This window comes from Arachis stenosperma, chromosome 1, assembly GCF_014773155.1.
Source record: "Arachis stenosperma cultivar V10309 chromosome 1, arast.V10309.gnm1.PFL2, whole genome shotgun sequence".
Lineage (NCBI taxonomy): Eukaryota > Viridiplantae > Streptophyta > Magnoliopsida > Fabales > Fabaceae > Arachis > Arachis stenosperma.
The window spans coordinates 85877551-85899807 of record NC_080377.1 but is presented as its reverse complement, the minus strand read 5'-3'; the positions used below and the strand labels follow the sequence as shown (position 1 = coordinate 85899807).

General features: G+C 40.1%; 1 non-coding gene across 1 annotated transcript; it reads left to right on the top strand.

The window, feature by feature from the left end:
• The first annotated feature begins 1076 nt into the window (after nt 1-1076).
• Nucleotides 1077-1232, top strand: LOC130955099 (5.8S ribosomal RNA). Its single transcript, XR_009076595.1, has one exon. It is a non-coding gene; the product is annotated as a 5.8S ribosomal RNA (ribosomal RNA).
• Nucleotides 1233-22257: the final 21025 nt, after the last annotated feature.

The following is a 22257-nucleotide window of genomic DNA, read 5'->3' as shown; positions in this document are numbered from 1 at the left end:
AAGCATTTGGAGACATTTTCCTTTGATTTTCTCCCCTTGTGAGCCCGATACTGCCCTTGTGGAGGGCAGGGCAACATTTTCTTCTTCTTGATTCCAAGGCACAGATTTGTGCTCTGCCCTTGTAGTGGGCAGGGTAGAGTTGCCTTTTATGCCTTGTTCCCTTATGTTGCCCTCCTAGAGGGCAGTGTGCCCTTGTGGAGGGCAATGTTTGCCCTTCCTCATGTTGTGCGCCACACTTCTTCTCTCTTTGACCACACTTTCTTCTCCTTGGGCCACACTTCCTTAGGCCACGCTTTTCCTTTTTTTCTTTTCTTCACCTACAATAAACCAAAACAACCACTCAAAGTATCACTAAATTCAAGAGGCTTATAAATTAATTAAAATACAATTAAAATTAGCTTAAACCTCATGATTTAACATCAATTTCATGGTGGTTGTTTGATTTAAAGAAGTTATGTATTTTCACTCCAAATCACTTACTTAGGATGCAAGAAAGTGCATAAATGCTTAACAAAACAAGTGAAATTAGCTTGAAAAATGGGTATATGATGACTTGTCATCAGCCGACAGGCCCGGGTAATCTTTGAAATTTCATCGTGATGGGGATAGATCATTGCAATTGTTGGTCTTCAACGAGGAATTCCTAGTAAGCGCGAGTCATCAGCTCGCGTTGACTACGTCCCTGCCCTTTGTACACACCGCCCGTCGCTCCTACCGATTGAATGGTCCGGTGAAGTGTTCGGATCGCGGCGACGTGGGCGGTTCGCTGCCGGCGACGTTTTGAGAAGTCCACTGAACCTTATCATTTAGAGGAAGGAGAAGTCGTAACAAGGTTTCCGTAGGTGAACCTGCGGAAGGATCATTGTCGATGCCGCACAAACCAGGATTGACGTGCGAACGAGTCCACAAACACCCGAGGCGGGGAAGGGCCGGCCGTGCGCGGCCGGTGCCCCGTCTCAAACAAGAACAAAACCCCGGCGCGGAAAGCGCCAAGGAAGCCAAATGTTTCTGCTCTCCCCGCCGGCTCCGGAGACGGCATCCGGTGGGGGCGACGAGTGACCACAAGAGTTAAGAACGACTCTCAGCAACAGATATCTCGGCTCTTGCATCGATGAAGAACGTAGCGAAATGCGATACTTGGTGTGAATTGCAGAATCCCGTGAACCATCGAGTCTTTGAACGCAAGTTGCGCCCGAAGCCCTTAGGCTGAGGGCACGCCTGCCTGGGTGTCACCAAAAGGCGCCCCTATAATGATACCAAGACCGTGCTGAAATTCCTCCAGAAAAACATTTTCAGCAGGTTTGGCGTCCCCAGAGTGCTAATCAGTGATGGGGGCACTCATTTCTGTAATAAACAGCTATACTCTGCTATGGTTAGATATGGAATCAGCCATAAAGTGGCAACTCCGTATCATCCACAGACAAATGGGCAAGCTGAAGTCTCTAACAGAGAGCTAAAAAGAATCCTAGAACGGACTGTGATAGCCCGAAGAAAGGATTGGGCAAAGAGCTTGGATGATGCTCTGTGGGCATACAGAACAGCATTCAAGACTCCTATAGGCACCTCTCCATACCAACTGGTGTATGGGAAGGCCTGTCATTTGCCTGTGGAACTGGAACATAAAGCCTACTGGGCAACCAGATTCCTAAACATGGATGCTCAGTTAGCTGGTGAGAAAAGACTGCTCCAGCTAAATGAACTAGAGAAGTTCAGACTCAATGCCTTTGAAAATGCAAAAATTTATAAGGAAAAGGCAAAGAAGTGGCATGACAAGAGATTGTCAACCAGAGTCTTTGAGCCAGGACAAAAAGTTCTGCTCTTCAACTCCAGGCTCAAATTGTTTCCAGGAAAACTCAAATCCCGGTGGAGGGGTCCGTATGTGATTACAGGAGTATCACCCTATGGATATGTTGAGCTTCAGGATATTGATTCTGACAAGAAGTTCATTGTTAATGGACAAAGAATCAAGCATTATCTTGACAGCAATTTTGAGCAGGAATGCTCAAGACTGAGACTTGAGTGATTCTTAGCAGAAGTCCAGCTAAAGACAGTAAAGAAGCGCTTGCTGGGAGGCAACCCAGTCATTAGGAAGGTATATGATTAGTTCTTACAGAGGCAAGTATCAAAAATGAAGGAATTCACAGAGTTACAGAAGGATTCAGCTCCAAAAGCAGAGAAAATGAGCTTACTGGCGAAAAAATGCCAGTAAGGGGCATTTTGGGCGTTAAACGCCAGAATGGGTACCATTCTGGGCGTTTAACGCCAGGAATGGTGCCATTTTGGGCGTTAAACGCCAGAATGGGCACCATTTTGGGCGTTTAACGCCAGGTGTGCAGCATCCTGGGCGTTCTGAAAAACGCCCAGTGACAAAGGATTTCTGGCGTTTAACGCCAGCCAGGGCACCTGGCTGGGCGTTAAACGCCCACAAAGGGTAGCAAATGGGCGTTAAACGCCAGAATGGGTGCCATTCTGGGCGTTTAACGCCAGAAAGGTGGGGGGACCACATTTTTGTTTTCAACTTAATTTTCTTCAAACCTTCCTCTTTTTAACCATACTCTTCTACATAAATGCACTTCAACCCTTCATCATTCACTTTCAAATCTTCACAAATCAAAACCATTCTTCAAATCTATTTCAAATTAGTCCCAAATCTTCTTCAAAAACTCACCCTTTTCTCAATTTCTCTCCATATCTTCTCAAATTTTCTTTCAAATTCTTATTTTTTTTCGAAATCTCTTCCCCCTCCCCTTATAAATTCACGTTTGGAACCCCCTTTACCCACACCATTCGAATTTCCTCTTTCTCTCTCTCTCTTCTTTCTTTTGTTTTGCTTGAGGACAAGCAAACCTCTAAGTTTGGTGTGCTTTTCCGTGATCACTGAGCCAAGATTCATCAATATCATGGCTCCTAAGGGAAAACAAACCAATTTAAGAGGCAAGAAAGAGAATAATCCAAAGAATCTTTGGAATCAAGAGAAGTTCTTAACCAAAGAACATGAAGACCATTATCACAAAATAATGGGTCTGAGGTCAGTGATCCCGGAAGTGAAATTTGATCTGAAAGAAGATGAATATCCGGGGATCCAAGAGCAAATTCGAAACAGAGGATGGGAAGTTCTAACCAATCCTGAGACAAAGGTTGGAAGGAACATGGTTCAGGAATTCTACTCAAATCTGTGGCTAACAGATAAGCAGAGAATGACTGGAACTGCTTACCATACCTATAGAACCATGGTCAGAGGGAAAGTTATGTACTTCCATCTGGACAAAATAAGAGAAATCTTCAAGTTGCCTCAACTGCAAGATGATCCTGATTCCTTTAATAGGAGGATGGTGAGAGTAGATAAGGGGTTGGATCAAGTTCTAGAGGACATATGCCTCCCTGGAACTAAGTGGATAACCAATTCTAAGGGTGTCCCAAACCAACTCAAGAGGGGAGACCTCAAACCAATTGCAAGAGGTTGGCTAGACTTTATTGGGCGTTCCATATTGCCCACTAGCAATCGTTCTGAGGTCACCATCAAGAGAGCAGTGATGATTCATTGCATTATGCTTGGAAGAGAAGTGGAGGTGCATCATGTGATTGCTTGTGAGATCTACACAATTGCAAATAAGAATTCCACTGAAGCCAAATTGGCTTACCCAAGCTTGATCTCCTTGCTCTGTAAAGAGGCTGGGGTGAAGATGGGAGTAGATGAGTTCATACCCATTGAGCATCCAATCACCAAGAAGTCAATGGAAGGACAAGTGCAAGACAACTCTATCAAAAGGAGGGCGCATGAGTTCCTCCCTGAATTCCCTGAAATTGGCTACTGGGCCAACCTAGAAGCATCTATTAACAAGTTGCAAGAGACTATGGAGCAACTGAAGGAAGAACAGCAGAATCAAAACTGCATGCTCTGCAAATTGCTGAAGGAACAAGAGAAGCAGGGGCATGAAATTCAAGAGATGAAACGCCAAAAGCTCTCCCCTCAAGTTGAGGGAGCATCCACTTCTCAAAATCAAGGTTGTTGAGTCCTAACTCTGTGAAAACCTCTATCATTAGGAGCCTATTCTTTTTCGTTTTTTTTTATTTCGTTTTTTTTTTTATTTTTAGTTTCATCTTATATTTAATTTCTGAGTCTTGTTCTTAATTCATAATTAATAAAATCTAAGTTTATGCCTTAAAGCTATGAATGTCCTATGAATCCATCACCTCTCTTAAAAGAAAAATGCTTTAATCACAAAAGAACAAGAAGTACAGGGTTTCGAAATTTATCTCTGAAACTAGTTGAATTAGTTTGATGTGGTGACAATATTTTTTGTTTTCTGAATGAATGCTTGAACAGTGCATATGTCTTTTTGAATTTGTTGCTTTGAGAATGTTAAAATTGTTGGCTCTTGAAAGAATGAGGAGAAAGAGAAATGTTATTGGGGATCTGAAAAATCATCAAATTGATTCTTAAAGCAAGAAAAAGCAGTGAATACAAAAAAAAAGGGAAAAAAAAGAAGAAAAAAAAATTTTCGAAAAAAAAGAGAGAAGAAAAGAAAAAGAAAGAAATAAAGTGGTGATCCAAAGCAATAAGAGTGTGCTTAAGAACCCTGGACACCTCTAATTGGGGACTTTAGCAAAGCTGAGTCACAATCTAAAAAGGTTCACCCAATTATGTGTCTGTGGCATGTATGTATCCGGTGGTAATACTGGAAGACAGAGTGCTTTGGGCCACAGCCAAGACTCATACACTAGCTATGTTCAAGAATCATTATACTTAACTAGGAGAATCAATAACACTATCTGAGTTCTGAGTTCTCATAGATGCCAATCATTCTGAACTTCAAAGGATGGAGTGAGATGCCAAAACTGTTCGGAGGCAAAAAGCTACTAGTCCCGCTCATCTAATTGGAGCTATGTTTCTTTGATATTTTGGAATCTATAGTATATTCTCTTCTTTTTATCCTATTTTGATTTTCAGTTGCTTGGGGACAAGCAACAATTTAAGTTTGGTGTTGTGATGAGCGGATAATTTGTACGCTTTTTGGCATTGTTTTTAGTATGTTTTTAGTATCTTTTAGTTAGTTTTTAGTATATTTTTATTAGTTTTTAATTAAAATTCACTTTTCTGGACTTTACCATGAGTTTGTGTGTTTTTCTATGATTTCAGGTATTTTCTGACTGAAATTGAAGGTTCTGAGCAAAAATCTGATCCAGAGACTGAAAAGGACTGCAGATGTTGTTGGATTCTGACCTCCCTGCACTCGAAGTGGATTTTCAGGAGCTACAGAAGCCCAATTGGCGCTCTCTCAACGGCATTGGAAAGTAGACATCCTGGGCTTTCCAGCAATATATGATAGTCTATACTTTGCCCAAGATTTGATGGCCCAAACCGGCGCTCAAAGTCACCTACAGAAATTCCAGCGTTAAACGCCGGAACTGGCATAAAACTTGGAGTTAAACGCCCAAACTGGCATGAAAGCTGGCATTTAACTCCAGAAAAGGTCTCTACACAAAATTACTTCATTGCTCAGCCCAAGCACACACCAAGTGGGCCCGGAAGTGGATTTTTCTGTCATTTACTCATTTCTGTAAACCTTAGGATACTAGTTTACTATTTATAGGATCTTTTGACATTGTATCCGTACCTTAGGACCTCATAACATTTTAGATGTTTCATTGTGTACCTTCCACAGCATGAGCCTCTAAACCCCATGGTTGGGGGTGAGGAGCTCTGCTGTGTCTTGATGGATTAATGCAATTACCACTGTTTCTTATTCAATCATGCTTGCTTCCATTCTAAGATATCACTTGCTCTTAACCCGGATGAATGTGATGATCCGTGACACTCATCATATTCTCAACCATGAACGTGTGACTGACAACCACCTCCGTTCTATCTTAGATTAAGTAGATATCTCTTGGGTTCTTTAATCGGAATCTTCGTGGTATAAGCTAGAACTGATGGCGGCATTCAAGAGAATCCGGAAGGTCTAAACCTTGTCTGTGGTATTCTGAGTAGGATTCAATGACTGGATGACTGTGACGTGCTTCAAACTCCTGAAGGCGGGGCGTTAGTGACAGACGCAAAAGAATCACTGGATTCTATTCCGGCCTGATTGAGAACCGACAGATGATTAGCCTATGCTGTGACAGAGCATCAGGGACGTATTTTCACTGAGAGGATGGGAGGTAGCCACTGAAAATGGTGAAACCCTACATACAAGCTTGCCATGGAAGGAGCCTTGCGTGTTTGATGAAGAAGACAGTAGGAAAGCAGAGATTCGGAAGATGGAGCATCTCCAAAGCCTTAGCCTATTCTCCATTACTGCAAAACAAGTACCTTTTTCATGTTCTTTTGCTTTTTACAATCAATCCTGATAATTTCTGATATCCTGACTAAGATTTACAAGATAACCATAGCTTGCTTCAAGCCGACAATCTCTGTGGGATCGACCCTTGCTCACGCAAGGTATTACTTGGACGACCCAGTGCACTTGCTGGTTAGTTGTGCGGGATTGCAAAAGTGTTATTGCAATTTCGTGCACCAAGAATCAATAACACTATCTGAAATTCTAAGTCCCTAGAGATGCCAATCATTCTAAACATCAAGGGAAAAAGTGAGATGCCAAAACTGTTCAGAGGCAAAAAGCTACAAGTCCTGCTCATCTAATTAGAATTAATATTCATTGATATTTGAGGAATTATAATATATTCTCTTCTTTTTATCCTAATTTATTTTCAGTTGCTTGGGGACAAGCAACAATTTAAGTTTGGTGTTGTGATGAGCGGATAATTTATACGCTTTTTGGCATTGTTTTTAGGTAGTTTTTAGTAGGATCTAGCTACTTTTAGGGATGTTTTCATTGGTTTTTATGTTAAATTCACATTTCTGGACTTTACTATGAGTTTGTGTGTTTTTTCTGTGATTTAGGTATTTTCTGCCTGAAATTGAGGGACCTGAGCAAAACTCTGAAAAAAGGCTGACAAAGGACTGCTGATGCTGTTGGAATCTGACCTCCCTGCACTCAAAATAAATTTTCTGGAGCTACAGAACTCCAAATGGCGTGCTCTCAACGGCGTTGGAAAGTCGACATCCAGAGCTTTCCAGCAATATATAATAGTTCATACTTTATTCGAGATTAGACGATGTAAACTAGCGCTCAACGCCAGTTCCATCCTGCATTCTGGAGTCAAACGCCATAAACACGTCACGAACCAGAGTTGAACGCCAAAAACACGTTACAACTTGGCGTTCAACTCCAAGATAAGCCTCAGCTCGTGTAAAGATCAAGCTCAGCCCAAACATACACCAAGTGGGCCCCGGAAGTGGATTTATGCATCAATTACTTATTTCTGTAAACCCTAGTAGCTAGTTTAGTATAAATAGAACTTTTTACTAGTGTATTAGACGTCTTGGACTATCTAGTTCTTTTGACCATTCGGTCTTTCATGGGGGCTGGCCATTTGGCCATGTCTGGACCTTCATCACTTATGTATTTTTAACGGTGGAGTTTCTACACACCATAGATTAAGGGTGTGGAGCTCTGCTGTACCTCAAGTTTCAATGCAATTACTACTATTTTCTATTCAATTCCGCTTGTTCTTATTCTAAGATATTCGTTGCACTTCAACATGATGAATGTGATAATCCGTGACACTCATCATCATTCTCACCTATGAACGCGTGACTGACAACCACTTCCGTTCTACCTTAGACCGGGCGCATATCTCTTGGATTCCTTAATCAGAATCTTCATGGTATAAGCTAGATTGATGGCGGCATTCATTAGAATCCGGAAAGTCTATTCCAACATGATCGAGAACCGACAGATGATTAGTCGTGCCGTGACAGAGCATTTGGACCATTTTCACTGAGAGGATGGGATGTAGCCATTGACAACGGTGATGCCTTACATACAGCTTGCCATAGAAAGGAGTAACAAAGATTGGATAAAAGCAGTAGGAAAGCAGAGATCCAACAGGGACAAGCACCTCCATACACTTGTCTGAAATTTCCACCATTGAATTACATGAGTAACTCTATCTTTATTTTACGTTTATTATTTATTATTATTCAAAAATACATAACCATTTATTATCTGCCTAACTGAGATTTACAAGATGACCATAGCTTGCTTCATACCAACAATCTCCGTGGGATCGACCCTTACTCACGTAAGGTATTACTTGGACGACCCAATGCACTTGCTGGTTAGTTGTGCGGAGTTGTAACTAAGTGTGATTCACGTTTGAGAGTGTTACCAAGTTTTTGGCGCCATTATTGATGATCACAATTTCGTGCACCAGGTGTCTCCCACCAAGAACTTTAGTTTAGAGTCATAAGTTGGACTTGCATGGCTTCATTGGTCACTTAGGAACTTCTCCAAGGAGGAAAATCTCCAACTCCTTGGCATTCTTAGGTTGAGTGTGATCCTTTGAACTTGACTCTTAGGAACATCCTCTTCTTCTTGCTCCTTGCCATCCTCAATCACTTGTTCTTCAACTATGTCGCAGCCAAAGATAGAATAGGCTTCGAGAACGGGCTTGTTGGACTCCTCCAAAGTGAACTTGATTAACTTGCCATCGGACTCAAATGAATAGACTCTCGAGTGTGCATCTAGCTTGAAACGGGCTATCTTCAAGAAAGGCCTTCCAAGGAGTATGGAAGATGGCTTGTTTGAGTCAATGGGAGGGGTCTCCAAAATGTGAAAATCAACTGGGAAGAGTAATCCTTGGATGTTGACTAGGGCATTTTCCGCAATCCCTACAACTGATACAATGCTCTTATCGGCCAACACAAATCTCGCCCCGAACCTCTTTAGGGGTGACAAGTTCAATCTTTCATAAATGGGGAGTGGCATAATACTTACACACGCCCCCAAATCGCACATACAAACCATAAACTTCATCCCACTGACAATGACCAAAAGCATATATTTGGATTTTCGCACTAAAAATAGGATTGACGTTGCAAGTATAGTCCAAACACAACAATTGATCATCAATCAAATGTAAATTCAAAAGATAGTCACAATCAAAACATAATAACCGGGAGTTTTAAATCCCGGGTCGTTCTCCCTAGGAATTGCAATGAAGTGTACATTTATTGGATATGAGAAAGAGCATGGGGGATTGGGAAAGCAAGAGAAGCAAAGTAATGTAAATGGCAAGAGATTAAACAAAGAGGCAAGAAAGTAAATAGGCATGCAAGAATCTAAAGGAAAGCAATTAAGAGCGATGCAAATGGAATTTAAATGCTAAGAAGGTCTCTTGGCAAGAATTGGGTAATTATGGATTCCTATCCTAGTTGTGGACCACAAACATGGTAATTGTGTGTGGATTAATCCCAATTAGTCAACCCTACATCGAGGATAAGTCAACTAGGCATAATTAATCTCAATCCCTAAGTCCTAAGTCAACACTAAGGGGTCACTTAGAGTCAAGGGAAACCAAATTAATTAACAACCCTCACACAATGTGAAATGGACATCCACAACTCAATTTCACCCAAACCACGCAATTTCCCAACCAAGAGTATAGCAAACTAAGCTAAAACCCAACCAAGCATTTTAGCAAACACTTGGTGGGCATGAAAAGAAAGCATGGTAAATGATAAGAAATAATAAATGCTACAACTACTGGTGGACAAAATTGTGATTCGTACTCTTTATTATTGTATGGAATTGATTCCACGATAATGGCTCTTTGGTATGTGCATATATTAACTCAGCACTTTCTTTCCACAACTCCGTTCAACTAACCAGCAAGTGTACTGGGTCGTCCAAGTAATAAACCTTACGTGAGTAAGGGTCGATCCCAAAGAGATTGTTGGTATGAAGCAAGCTATGGTCATCTTGTAAATCTCAGTCAGGCGGATTCAAATGTAATTGGATTAGATATTTAAAAGATAAATAAAATAGGATAGAAATACTTATGTAAATTAATAGTGGGAATTTCAGAGAGGCGTATGGAGATGCTGTGCTCCTTTTGAATCTCTGCTTTCCTACTTCTTCCTTCTAGTTTTTCATCACTCCTTTCTATGGCAAGATGTATGTAGGGCATCACCGTTTTCAATGGCTATATCCCATCCTCTTAGTGAAAAAGGTCCAAATGCTCTGTCACAGCACGGCTAATCATCTGTCGGTTCTCAATCAGGTGGGAATAGAATCCAGTGATTCTTTTGCGTCTGTCACTAACACCCAGCCTTCAGGAGTTTGAAGCTCGTCACAGTCATTCAATCCTGAAATCCTACTCAGAATACCACAGACAAGGTTAGACTTTCCGGATTCCCATGAATGCCGCCATCAATTCTAGCTTATACCACGAAGATTCTGATTAAGGAATCCAAGAGACATGCGCCCGGCCTAAGGTAGAACGGAAGTGGTTGTCAATCATGCGCGTTCATAGGTGAGAATGATGATGAGTGACACGGATCATCACATTCATCAAGTTGAAGTGCAACGAATATCTTAGAACAGGAATAAATGAAATTTAAGAGGAAATAGTAGTAATTGCATTAAAACTTGAGGTACAGTAGAGCTCCACACCCTTAATCTATGGTGTGTAGAAACTCCACCGATGAAAGTACATAAGTGAAAGGTTCAGGCATGGCCGAATGGCCAGCCCCCATGATCTAAGAACTAGTATCCAAAGATGTCTAATACACTAGTAAAAAGTTTTATTTATACTAAACTAGTTACTAGGGTTTACAAGAGTAAGTAATTGATTTATAAATCCACTTTCGGGGCCCACTTGGTGTATGTTTGGGCTGAGCTTGATCTATCCACGAGCTGAGGCTTCTTTTGGAGTTGAACGCCAAGTTGTAACGTGTTTTGGGCGTTCAACTCTGGTTCGTGACCTGTTTCTGGCGTTTGACTCCAGACAACAACATGGAACTGGCGTTGAGCGCCAGTTTACGTCATCTAATCTCAAACAAAATATGAACTATTATATATTGTGGGAAAGCTCTGGATGTCTACTTTCCAACGCCGTTGAGAGCGCGCCATTTGGAGTTTTGTAGCTCCAAAAAATCCATTTCGAGTGCAGGGAGGTCAGATTCCAACAGCATCAGCAGTCCTTTGTCAGCTTCCTTCTCAGAGTTTTGCTCAGGTCCCTCAATTTCAGCCAGAAAATACCTGAAATCACAGAAAAACACACAAACCAATAGTAAAGTCCAGAAATGTGAATTTAGCATAAAAACTAATGAAAACATCCCTAAAAGTAACTAGATCATACTAAAAACTACCTAAAAACAATGCCAAAAAGCGTATAAATTATCCGCTCATCACAACACCAAACTTAAATTGTTGCTTGTCCCCAAGCAACTGAAAATTAATTAGGATAAAAAGAAGAGAATATACTATAAATCCCAAAATATCAATGAATATTAATTCTAATTAGATGAGCGGGACTTGCAGCTTTTTGCTTCTGAACAGTTTTGGCATCTCACTTTTTCCTTTGAAGTTTAGAATGATTGGCTTCTCTAGGAACTTAGAATTTCGGATAGTGTTATTGACTTTCCTAGTTAAGTGTGTTGATTCTTGAACACAACTACTTTTATGAGTCTTGGCCGTGGCCCTAAGCACTTTATTTTCTAGTATTACCACCGGATACATACACTACAAGAAAAATACCCATTCAGCCACACTTTTTTTAAGCTATATTTGAAAAGCGTAGCCTATTCATAGAATAGGATACGCTTTTCTCCGTGTTGCCTTTTTATAAGAGAAAAGGATACACAAATGCGGCATCATTTAAAAAGCGTAGCCTTAGGTATTATAGAAATCACTTATAAAGCGTAGCTGTAGGTTGATATCTATGGGTTCACTTTTGGTATCAAAGGGAACGTTTTTAAAGAGTAACTTATTTATTATGTTTTGGTTGCACTTCAAAAGTGATGCCTAATGTATGTAAGGCCAAATCCAAACAGTTAGTGAAATTTTTCATCTCCTTTCAATTCCCTCCAACATAACCCTCTCACCTTCAATTTACGCGCACAACTTAACCCTCTCACGGCCTTCAATACGCGCACAACCTCAGGTCACCTTCGCCATTCTTGCTCAAGAACCCTCACCTTCGCCATTCTCACCTTCAACACTCATCACCTACGACACTCATCATCACCTTCGCCTTCTCACCGTCGCCGTTGACTGTTGCCACCTAGTCACCACTCACCGTCAGTCACTACTCACCAGTCACCACTCATCACATCACTGCGCTAACCAGGTCACCACTCACCACTCACCGCTAGTCACCGCTCACCGTTTACCATCGACAGTCATCACCTTTGCCATTGTCACCACTGCACTGACCATTGCTCTTCTCCAGTAATCATCGCTGCGCCGTTCTCTAGTTATCGTCGCTGCGCCGCCCCTATCATTGTCATCTCCGTGCTTCTCATCATCGTCTTCTCTGTGCTGATTTCTAGTTGAATAGGTATGTGATGATTTCTAGTTGGTTCTGAAATTTCAGAGGAGTAGGGTTCCGATATTAGGGGTTTTAATTTGGGGGTTTTAATCTTTGAAATATGGATTTGTGAACTATGATTTGATAACATGCATGCTATTGTTGATGAAGATGTGTGGTATTTTAGGGTTTGTGAACTATGATTTTAGTTCAGACTCTTTCTTCTTCATTTTTCCCCTTAAAGTTTTAGGGTTTGTGAACTATGATGAAAAAGATTTTTGTGGATTGTTTTGATCACTCTCTCTTTGGCTCTTTGATCTCAATAGGAAACGCAACGTTTGCTCAGTGAGCCAGGTAACTTCTCATTTCTCAGCTCCATTATCATGGTTGCATGCATACTTTGAAGTTTCCCCTCTTGTGTGTAGTGATTTGAAAGCTCTTACCCTATTAAATTGGTAGTACTTGTTTAATTTGTATGATGGTGTGAGTTAAACGTTACCTTGGTGATAGTGATCTGTTCAAGGTTTTATATAATTATTTGTTGTTATGTTCTGCTAAAGTTTATACATGTTGGGTCATTTTGATCTGGTGATGCAGCACCTGGAATTAGTGCTTCGCCTTCAGAAGACAACATGCGATATTCCAATGTGATGATCCTTGGCCCTACTCAGTCACCCTATGAAGGTAGTATAATGAGCCTAGCAGCATCCTTTGTACCTTATATTGCATAAGATTCTGTTGTGTTTGATAGAAATGTCTATTTGATCCGGGTGTTATTATGTATTCATTTGAGTTTGACTAGAATTAATCAATTATGTTTTCCATTGTGCAACCAAATATAACTTAGTTGTGCTTTAAAAGAAATCTTGTTCCATTTTTGTCCATGAAATTTCTTTCATATTACTCTCAATATATATGTATTTTTGTAGAATGGTAACTGTCCTATTCTATATGTGGCTTACTTAATGAAAGGATGTTGGCCTTTTTATTTATTAACCAAATATTCTGTGTTGAATTATTTATTTATTTATCTAAAAATTGTACTATTCAATGATTAATATCTTACGCTTTGATAATATCAGTTTAGAAGAATCCTATGAGGCTCTTAGAGTCTTTGAGATTCTTACAGTTAGGGAAAAGCCTGATGTGAGGGCGACAACTTGTGCGAAAGTGAATAGGTAGTGCTATAGCTTGCTTACCACTACAAAACAATGCTTCCTTAAACTTTGAAGCTTGATTATATATGAAAATTTGACCATTACCATGTCCTTGGCATTTAGAAATTTACGAGTAATATAAAATGGGTAGCATCCCATCACTTTGAAGAAGAAAAAAAACCATACAAGATGATCAAAGTTTTGATTTTGTTTTGGACAATGCTTTTAGTTTCATGCAGAAAAGAATGTGGGACTTGGTGAAGACTATACCATCTTTTCCTTGATTGATGGAGTTGTGAAATTTGAGAAATTTGGGCCTGACAGGAAAAAGGGTTAAGTGAAGCTTTTTACACCTTGATTATGTTACTTAGAAAAATTATAGAGATTACAAATTGAAGCTTAATTATTATGATTTCTTCTACTTCAGGTGAGTGTTTACCCACGAGAAGTGCAACCTGAGAATCCCAACAGCTATAGAGCAAGGAAGAGGGAGTATTTCAGGATGAGGTGCGAATGCAGAAAGGCTAGAGAAGCAGGACCAGTACTTTAACCACAACTGGTGCTAGCTTCTGTTCCTGATGTTTCCATCACTAATGAAGTGTGCTGATACATGTGTAAAATTCCCCCTGTATCTGTGATTTCCTTATAGCATTGTATCCAGTTTTGTTTTGAATTTTGAAATAGAAAACTAATTATGATTGTATGCATTATTCTTGACATTTCCTTCTGTTCAATAATTTTCTTCTTAATGATGAGTTCTCACACTTCCCACCTTCACAAGCTAAGGTAGATTGATATACATTGATATCACAGGGTCATTCACCCTTCCGATTAGTTTTTTTTTTTACTTTGGATCCTAACTTTAATTATTTGACCATTTTTCTTGTTCTTATTCATCTTTTTCAGGCAGTTAACCTCCCCGAAAGGTTCGAGCAACACAGACACGTGGTTCATTTCTCATCCAACATTGCATTCTTTTTAATTAGTGCTAAATTAAGACTTGAAATATGTTGCATTTGACTACTTCCTACTACAATACTTGTTATTTGTTAGTTTTATTTTATTGTGTTGTGTTTGATTGAGTGACATGATTAAATAACAGTAGAAAGAGCACAGTTTTATTTACTTTATGGTTTTTCCTTTTGCATTTGGAAAATTGGTGCAAATTTGATATATCTGTCTCATTTTTAATTTTACAATTTAGGTTGGTGATTCTCACTTTACTCTTTGAAACAATGCCATTTTCCCTTTTGCACTTAAAATTAAGCTGATTGGCATGATTTTGTGAATTTAGCATTCATCTTTAATGAGAATAATAAAAAACCAACAAGTTGAGAAGAGAATAGTTATTGTATCTTATTTATTTAATTCAGTCAGCAGGCTTAGTTATTTTACTGTATGAATAGTACATGATAGGAGTTAAAGTTATTTTACTATGGTATTGTCTTTCTAATTTTTTGAGTTTATGTTGCTTGCTTCATTTTAATTTGCTTTCTGATTTTGCATCTTGCTTATTAGGTCCGTTTTAGCTTCATAGATGTATAAGTAATCATTGTTTCATACTAGTATATAAGTCTTGTACTCAATTATTTCACATCTTCAATGATTCCAAGTCTCATCTATTTTCTTAATTGTAATATATTTCTGTCTTCAGGCTATAAACACTCATTTTGTTAGTAATGCTTCTCACTTGAGTTAATGCTTCACTATTCTTTGAAATTCTCTGCTCTTCTAGTTCATGTTTCTGGTAATAACATCTTCCATGACTCACTTCTTTCAGTTTCAGTTCTTCTTCTTCTTCATTTTTCATCATTCTGTTAATTGCAAATGATAGGACTAGCTTATGGTTAATTGATTATAGGAAATCCGTCTATATTTTTTATAGAGATTTTGTGTATTAAACCCCTGTGGCCTGTTTCCTTTATATTCCATTGAAAAATGAAGGAGTTTTGAACTTAATATCAATGAAGCTGAAGGAATGACATTTACTTGATATAACTGTAAATTGTTAATATTGTGGAATTACTTCTTGTTTAGTTGATTACTATATGAGCGTGTTGTTTCATCACATCTTCCTTCTTTTGTTTGACAAACTGTTATGGAAACCTTCGCATAACTCATTTATGTAGAGTATGAAGTAACTTAATGTAATTCAGGTTCACAGAGGTGTGCTTCCCCGCCGCTTATTGGAAGAGATTTTTTCAACCAGAATAATGGTGACACAAGCAATTAAAAAGTTGGCTCTGATGGTGTTTGATGAGCGGATAATTTGTACGCTTTTTGGCATTGTTTTTAGTATGTTTTTAGTATCTTTTAGTTAGTTTTAGTATATTTTTATTAGTTTTTAATTAAAATTCACTTTTCTGGACTTTACTATGAGTTGTGTGTTTTTCTGTGATTTCAGGTATTTTCTGACTGAAATTGAAGGTTCTGAGCAAAAATCTGATCCAGAGACTGAAAAGGACTGCAGATGCTGTTGGATTCTGACCTCCCTGCACTCGAAGTGGATTTTCTGGAGCTACAAAGCCCAATTGGCGCTCTCTCAACGGCATTGGAAAGTAGACATCCTGGGCTTTCCATCAATATATGATAGTCCATACTTTGCCCAAGATTTGATGGCCCAAACCGGCGCTCAAAGTCACCTACAGAAATTCCAGCGTTAAACGCCGGAACTGGCATAAAACTTGGAGTTAAACGCCCAAACTGGCATGAAAGCTGGCGTTTAACTCCAGAAAAGGTCTCTACACGAAATTACTTCATTGCTCAGCCCAAGCACACACCAAGTGGGCCCGGAAGTGGATTTTTCTGTCATTTACTCATTTCTGTAAACCTTAGGATACTAGTTTACTATTTATAGGATCTTTTGACATTGTATCCGTACCTTAGGACCTCATAACATTTTAGATGTTTCATTGTGTACCTTCCACAGCATGAGCCTCTAAACCCCATGGTTGGGGGTGAGGAGCTCTGCTGTGTCTTGATGGATTAATGCAATTACCACTGTTTCTTATTCAATCATGCTTGCTTCCATTCTAAGATATCACTTGCTCTTAACCTGGATGAATGTGATGATCCGTGACACTCATCATATTCTCAACCATGAACGTGTGACTGACAACCACCTCCGTTCTATCTTAGATTAAGTAGATATCTCTTGGGTTCTTTAATCGGAATCTTCGTGGTATAAGCTAGAACTGATGGCGGCATTCAAGAGAATCCGGAAGGTCTAAACCTTGTCTGTGGTATTCTGAGTAGGATTCAATGACTGGATGACTGTGACGTGCTTCAAACTCCTGAAGGCGGGGCGTTAGTGACAGACGCAAAAGAATCACTGGATTCTATTCCGGCCTGATTGAGAACCGACAGATGATTAGCCTATGCTGTGACAGAGCATCAGGGACGTATTTTCACTGAGAGGATGGGAGGTAGCCACTGACAATGGTGAAACCCTACATACAAGCTTGCCATGGAAGGAGCCTTGCGTGTTTGATGAAGAAGACAGTAGGAAAGCAGAGATTCGGAAGATGGAGCATCTCCAAAGCCTCAGCCTATTCTCCATTACTGCAAAACAAGTACCTTTTTCATGTTCTTCTGCTTTTTACAATCAATCCTGATAATTTCTGATATCCTGACTAAGATTTACAAGATAACCATAGCTTGTTCAAGCCGACAATCTCTGTGGGATCGACCTTGCTCACGCAAGGTATTACTTGGACGACCTAGTGCACTTGCTGGTTAGTTGTGCGGGATTGCAAAAGTGTTATTGCAATTTCGTGCACCAAGTTTTTGGCGCCGTTGCCGGGGATTGTTCGAGTTTGGACAACTGACGGCTTGTCTTGTTGCTTAGATTAGGACTGTTCTATTTTTGTTGGTTTAGAGTCTTTTAGTTGAGTCTAGTTTCATATTTTAAGTTTGGTGTCTTTTGCATGCTCTTATTTTTCTCTTAATTTTCGTTTTTGCATGTTCTTAGTCCCTTTTTGATTCATAAAAATTTTAAGTTTGGTGTCCTCTTTGTGTTTTTCCTTTAAAAATTTTCGAAAAAATTAGTGTTTGATTTCTAAAAAATTTTAAGTTTGGTGTCTTTTTGTGTTTTTCTCTTTCCTCCTATCAAAAATCAAATCTTTTTCAAAAAAAATTTTTCAATCATATCTTGTTAATTGCTGTTTTCAAAATCTTTTCTTTTACTAATTGATTCAGTCCTCAATTTGCTTTGATTTCATTTCCCTTTTGATTTTCGAATTTTTCTTTATTTTATTTTATTTCATTTTAACTTTTTTTCGGATATAAAAAAAATAATAAAAATAAACAAAATTTATCTCTTTGCAATTATTATCATTTCCCTTTTGTCCATCATGGACTTAAGTGGAATTAATCAGTCCAAAAGGACTCTGGGGTCATATGCTAACCCCAATACAGCTGCATATGGGAGTAGCATCTGCACACCTCCCATCAAAGCAAGCAGCTTTGAGCTAAATCCTCAACTCATTATCATAGTGCAGCAAAATTGCCAGTATTCCGGTCTTCCACAGGAAGAACCTACTGAGTTTCTGGCACAGTTTTTACAAATTGCTGACACAGTGCATGATAAAGAGGTAGATCAGGATGTCTACAGACTATTACTGTTTCCATTTGCTGTAAAGGATCAAGCTAAGAGGTGGTTGAATAACCAACCTACAGCAAGCATAAAGACATGGAAACAGTTGTCAGACAAATTCCTGAATCATTTTTACCCTCCAAAGAGGATGACACAGCTAAGGCTGGACATCCAAGGCTTTAAACAAGAGGATAATGAATCCCTTTACAATGCCTGGGAGAGGTATAGAGGTATGCTAAGGAAATGCCCCTCTGAAATGTTTTCAGAGTGGGTTCAGTTAGATATTTTCTACTATGGGCTCACAGAAAAAGCTCAGATGTCTTTAGACCACTCAGCTGGTGGATCTATATACATGAGGAAGACAATTGAAGAAGCTCAAGAGCTTATAGACACTGTTGCTAGAAACCAATACTTATATTCTAGCAATGAGTTCGTTCCAAAGGAGGAGGTCATGGCATTAGTCACTGATCCTAATCCTCAGGAACAGATGAATGAGCTTAATCAACAATTGCTCCTGATGACAGAACAGTTAGCAGAATTTAAAGAAATGCTCCATGATACTAAGGTTGCTAACAAGAGCATAGAACTGCAGTTGAATCAAGCAAAACAACAAATATCTAAACAAATAACAGAGGAATGTCAAGCAGTTCAACTGAGGAGTGGGAAGACACTGAATAACAATTCTCAAAGGAGCAAAAAGCCAAATAAGGAACAATTGACAGAGGATGACCAACCCACTGTTCAAAATCCCTCTGAGGACAGTAAGAGCCCAGAGAGGAATGCTATTGGCGTTCAAACGCCAGAAAGGGAAGGAAAGCTGGCGTTAAACGCCCATTCCTTGCCCAGTTCTGGCGTTCAAACGCCAGAAAAGGGGGAAAAGCTGGCGTTAAACGCCCATTTTCCACCCAGTCCTGGCGTTCAAATGCCAAAGGAAAATCAGACACCTAAGAGTGCTGACAGTGATCCCTCTAACAAGGCTTCTTCAACCACTTCTGTAAGGAATAAACCTGCAGCATCTAAGGTTGAAGAATATCAAGCCAAGATGCCTTATCCTCAGAAACTCCGCAAAGCGGAACAGGATAAGCAATTTGCCCACTTTGCAGACTATTTAAGGACTCTTGAAATAAAGATTCCGTTTGCAGAGGCACTTGAGCAAATACCTTCTTATGCTAAGTTCATGAAGGAAATCTTAAGTCATAAGAAGGATTGGAGAGAAACTGAAAAAGTGTTTCTCACTGAAGAATGCAGTGCAGTCATTCTAAAAAGCTTACCAGAAAAGCTTCAAGATCCTGGAAGCTTTCTGATACCATGCACATTAGAAGGCACTTGCACCAAGACAGCCCTATGTGATCTTGGAGCAAGCATCAATCTAATACCTGCATCCACTATCAGAAAGCTTGGGTTGATTGGAGAAGTCAAACCAACCAGGATATGCCTCCAACTTGCTGATGGCTCCATTAAACACCCATCAGGCATAATAGAGGACATGATTGTCAAGGTTGGCCCATTTGCCTTCCCCACTGACTTTGTGGTGCTGGAAATGGAGGAGCACAAGAGTGCAACTCTCATCCTAGGAAGACCTTTCCTAGCAACTGGACGAACTCTCATTGATGTACAAAAGGGGGAAGTAACCTTGAGAGTCAATGAGGATGAGTTCAAGTTGAATGCTGTAAAAGCTATGCAGCATCCAGACACACCAGAGGACTGCATGGGCGCTGACATTATTGACTCTCTGGTAGAAGAGATCAATATGACTGAAAGCCTAGAATCAGAGCTTGAGGACATCTTCAAAGATGCTCAACCTGATCAAGAAGGACCAGAGGAGGCAAAGGAATTTTCGAAAATTCCTCAGGAAGAGGATAAGCCTCCTAAGCCTGAACTCAAACCACTACCATCATCCCTGAAATATGCATTTCTGGGAGAGGGTGACACTTTTCCAGTGATTATAAGCTCTGCTTTAAACTCACAGGAAGAGGAAGCACTAATTAAAGTGCTAAGGACACACAAGACAGCTCTTGGGTGGTCCATAAGTGATCTCAAGGGCATAAGTCCAGCTAGATGCATGCATAAGATCCTATTGGAGGATAGTGCCAAACCAGTGGTCCAACCACAGAGGAGGCTAAATCCTGCCATGAAGGAGGTGGTGCAGAAAGAGGTCACTAAATTACTAGAGGCTGGGATTATTTATCCTATTTCTGATAGCCCCTGGGTGAGCCCTGTCCAAGTTGTTCCCAAAAAGGGAGGCATGACAGTGGTTCATAATGAAAAAAATGAACTGGTTCCTACAAGAACAGTCACAGGGTTGCGCATGTGTATTGACTACAGAAGGCTCAATACAGCCACCAGAAAGGATCATTTTCCTTTACCATTCATAGACCAAATGCTAGAAAGACTAGCTGGCCATGATTATTACTGCTTTTTGGATGGCTATTCAGGCTACAACCAAATTGCAGTAGATCCTCAGGACCAAGAGAAAACAGCATTCACTTGCCCTTCTGGCGTGTTTGCCTATAGGAGGATGCCTTTTGGTCTGTGCAATGTACCTGCAACCTTTCAGAGGTGCATGCTCTCTATCTTCTCAGATATGGTAGAGAAATTTCTGGAAGTCTTCATGGATGACTTTTCAGTATATGGAGACTCATTTAGCTCCTGTCTTAACCACCTATCACTTGTCTGAAAAGATGCCAAGAGACTAACCTGGTTTTAAACTGGGAGAAATGTCACTTTATGGTGACTGAAGGAATTGTCCTTGGGCACAAAATTTCAAGCAAGGGAATAGAGGTGGATAAGGCAAAGGTAGAGGTAATTGAAAAATTACCACCACCTGCCAATGTTAAGGCAATCAGAAGCTTTCTGGGGCATGCAGGATTCTACAGAAGGTTTATTAAGGATTTTTCGAAAATTGCTAAACCTCTGAGTAACCTGTTAGCTGCTGACACACCATTTGTGTTTGACACACAGTGTCTGCAGGCATTTGAGACCCTGAAAGCTAAGCTGGTCACAGCGCCAGTCATCTCTGCACCAGATTGGGCATTACCATTTGAATTAATGTGTGATGCCAGTGATCATGCCATTGGTGCAGTGTTGGGACAGAGGCATAACAAGCTTTTGCACGTCATTTATTATGCTAGCCGTGTTCTAAATGACGCACAAAAGAACTACACAACCACAGAGAAAGAGTTACTTGCAGTGGTTTATGCCATTGACAAGTTTAGATCCTACCTAGTGGGATCAAAGGTGATTGTGTACACTGACCATGCTGCTCTTAAATACTTACTCAAAAAGCAGGATTCAAAACCCAGGCTTATTAGATGGGTATTGCTTCTGCAAGAGTTTGATATAGAAATAAGAGACAGAAAAGGGACAGAGAATCAAGTAGCTGATCATCTGTCCAGAATAGAACCAGTAGCTGGAGCGTCCCTCCCTTCTACTGAGATCTCTGAGACTTTCCCAGATGAGCAACTCTTTGCCATCCAGGAAGCTCCATGGTTTGCAGACATTGCAAATTATAAAGCTGTGAGGTTCATACCCAAGGAGTACAGCAGTGTGCAAAGAAAGAAATTAATTTCAGATGCCAAGTACTACCTTTGGGATGAACCATATCTCTTTAAGAGATGTGCTGACGGAGTGATCCGCAGATGTGTACCCAGAGAAGAAGCACGAAGGATCCTATGGCACTGCCATGGATCACAGTATGGAGGACATTTTGGAAGTGAGCGAACAGCCACTAAAGTTCTCCAGTGCGGCTTCTACTGGCCTACTCTCTATAAAGATTCCCGAGAGTTTGTGCGTAACTGTGACAGCTGCCAAAGAGCTGGTAACCTGCCTCACGGATATGCCATGCCTCAACAAGGGATATTAGAGATAGAATTGTTTGATGTATGGGGAATTGATTTCATGGGACCATTCCCACCATCATACTCAAACACGTACATTCTGGTGGCAGTGGACTATGTATCTAAGTGGGTAGAAGCAATTGCTACACCCTCTAATGATACCAAGACCGTGCTGAAATTCCTCCAGAAAAACATTTTCAGCAGGTTTGGCGTCCCCAGAGTGCTAATCAGTGATGGGGGCACTCATTTCTGCAATAAACAGCTATACTCTGCTATGGTTAGATATGGAATC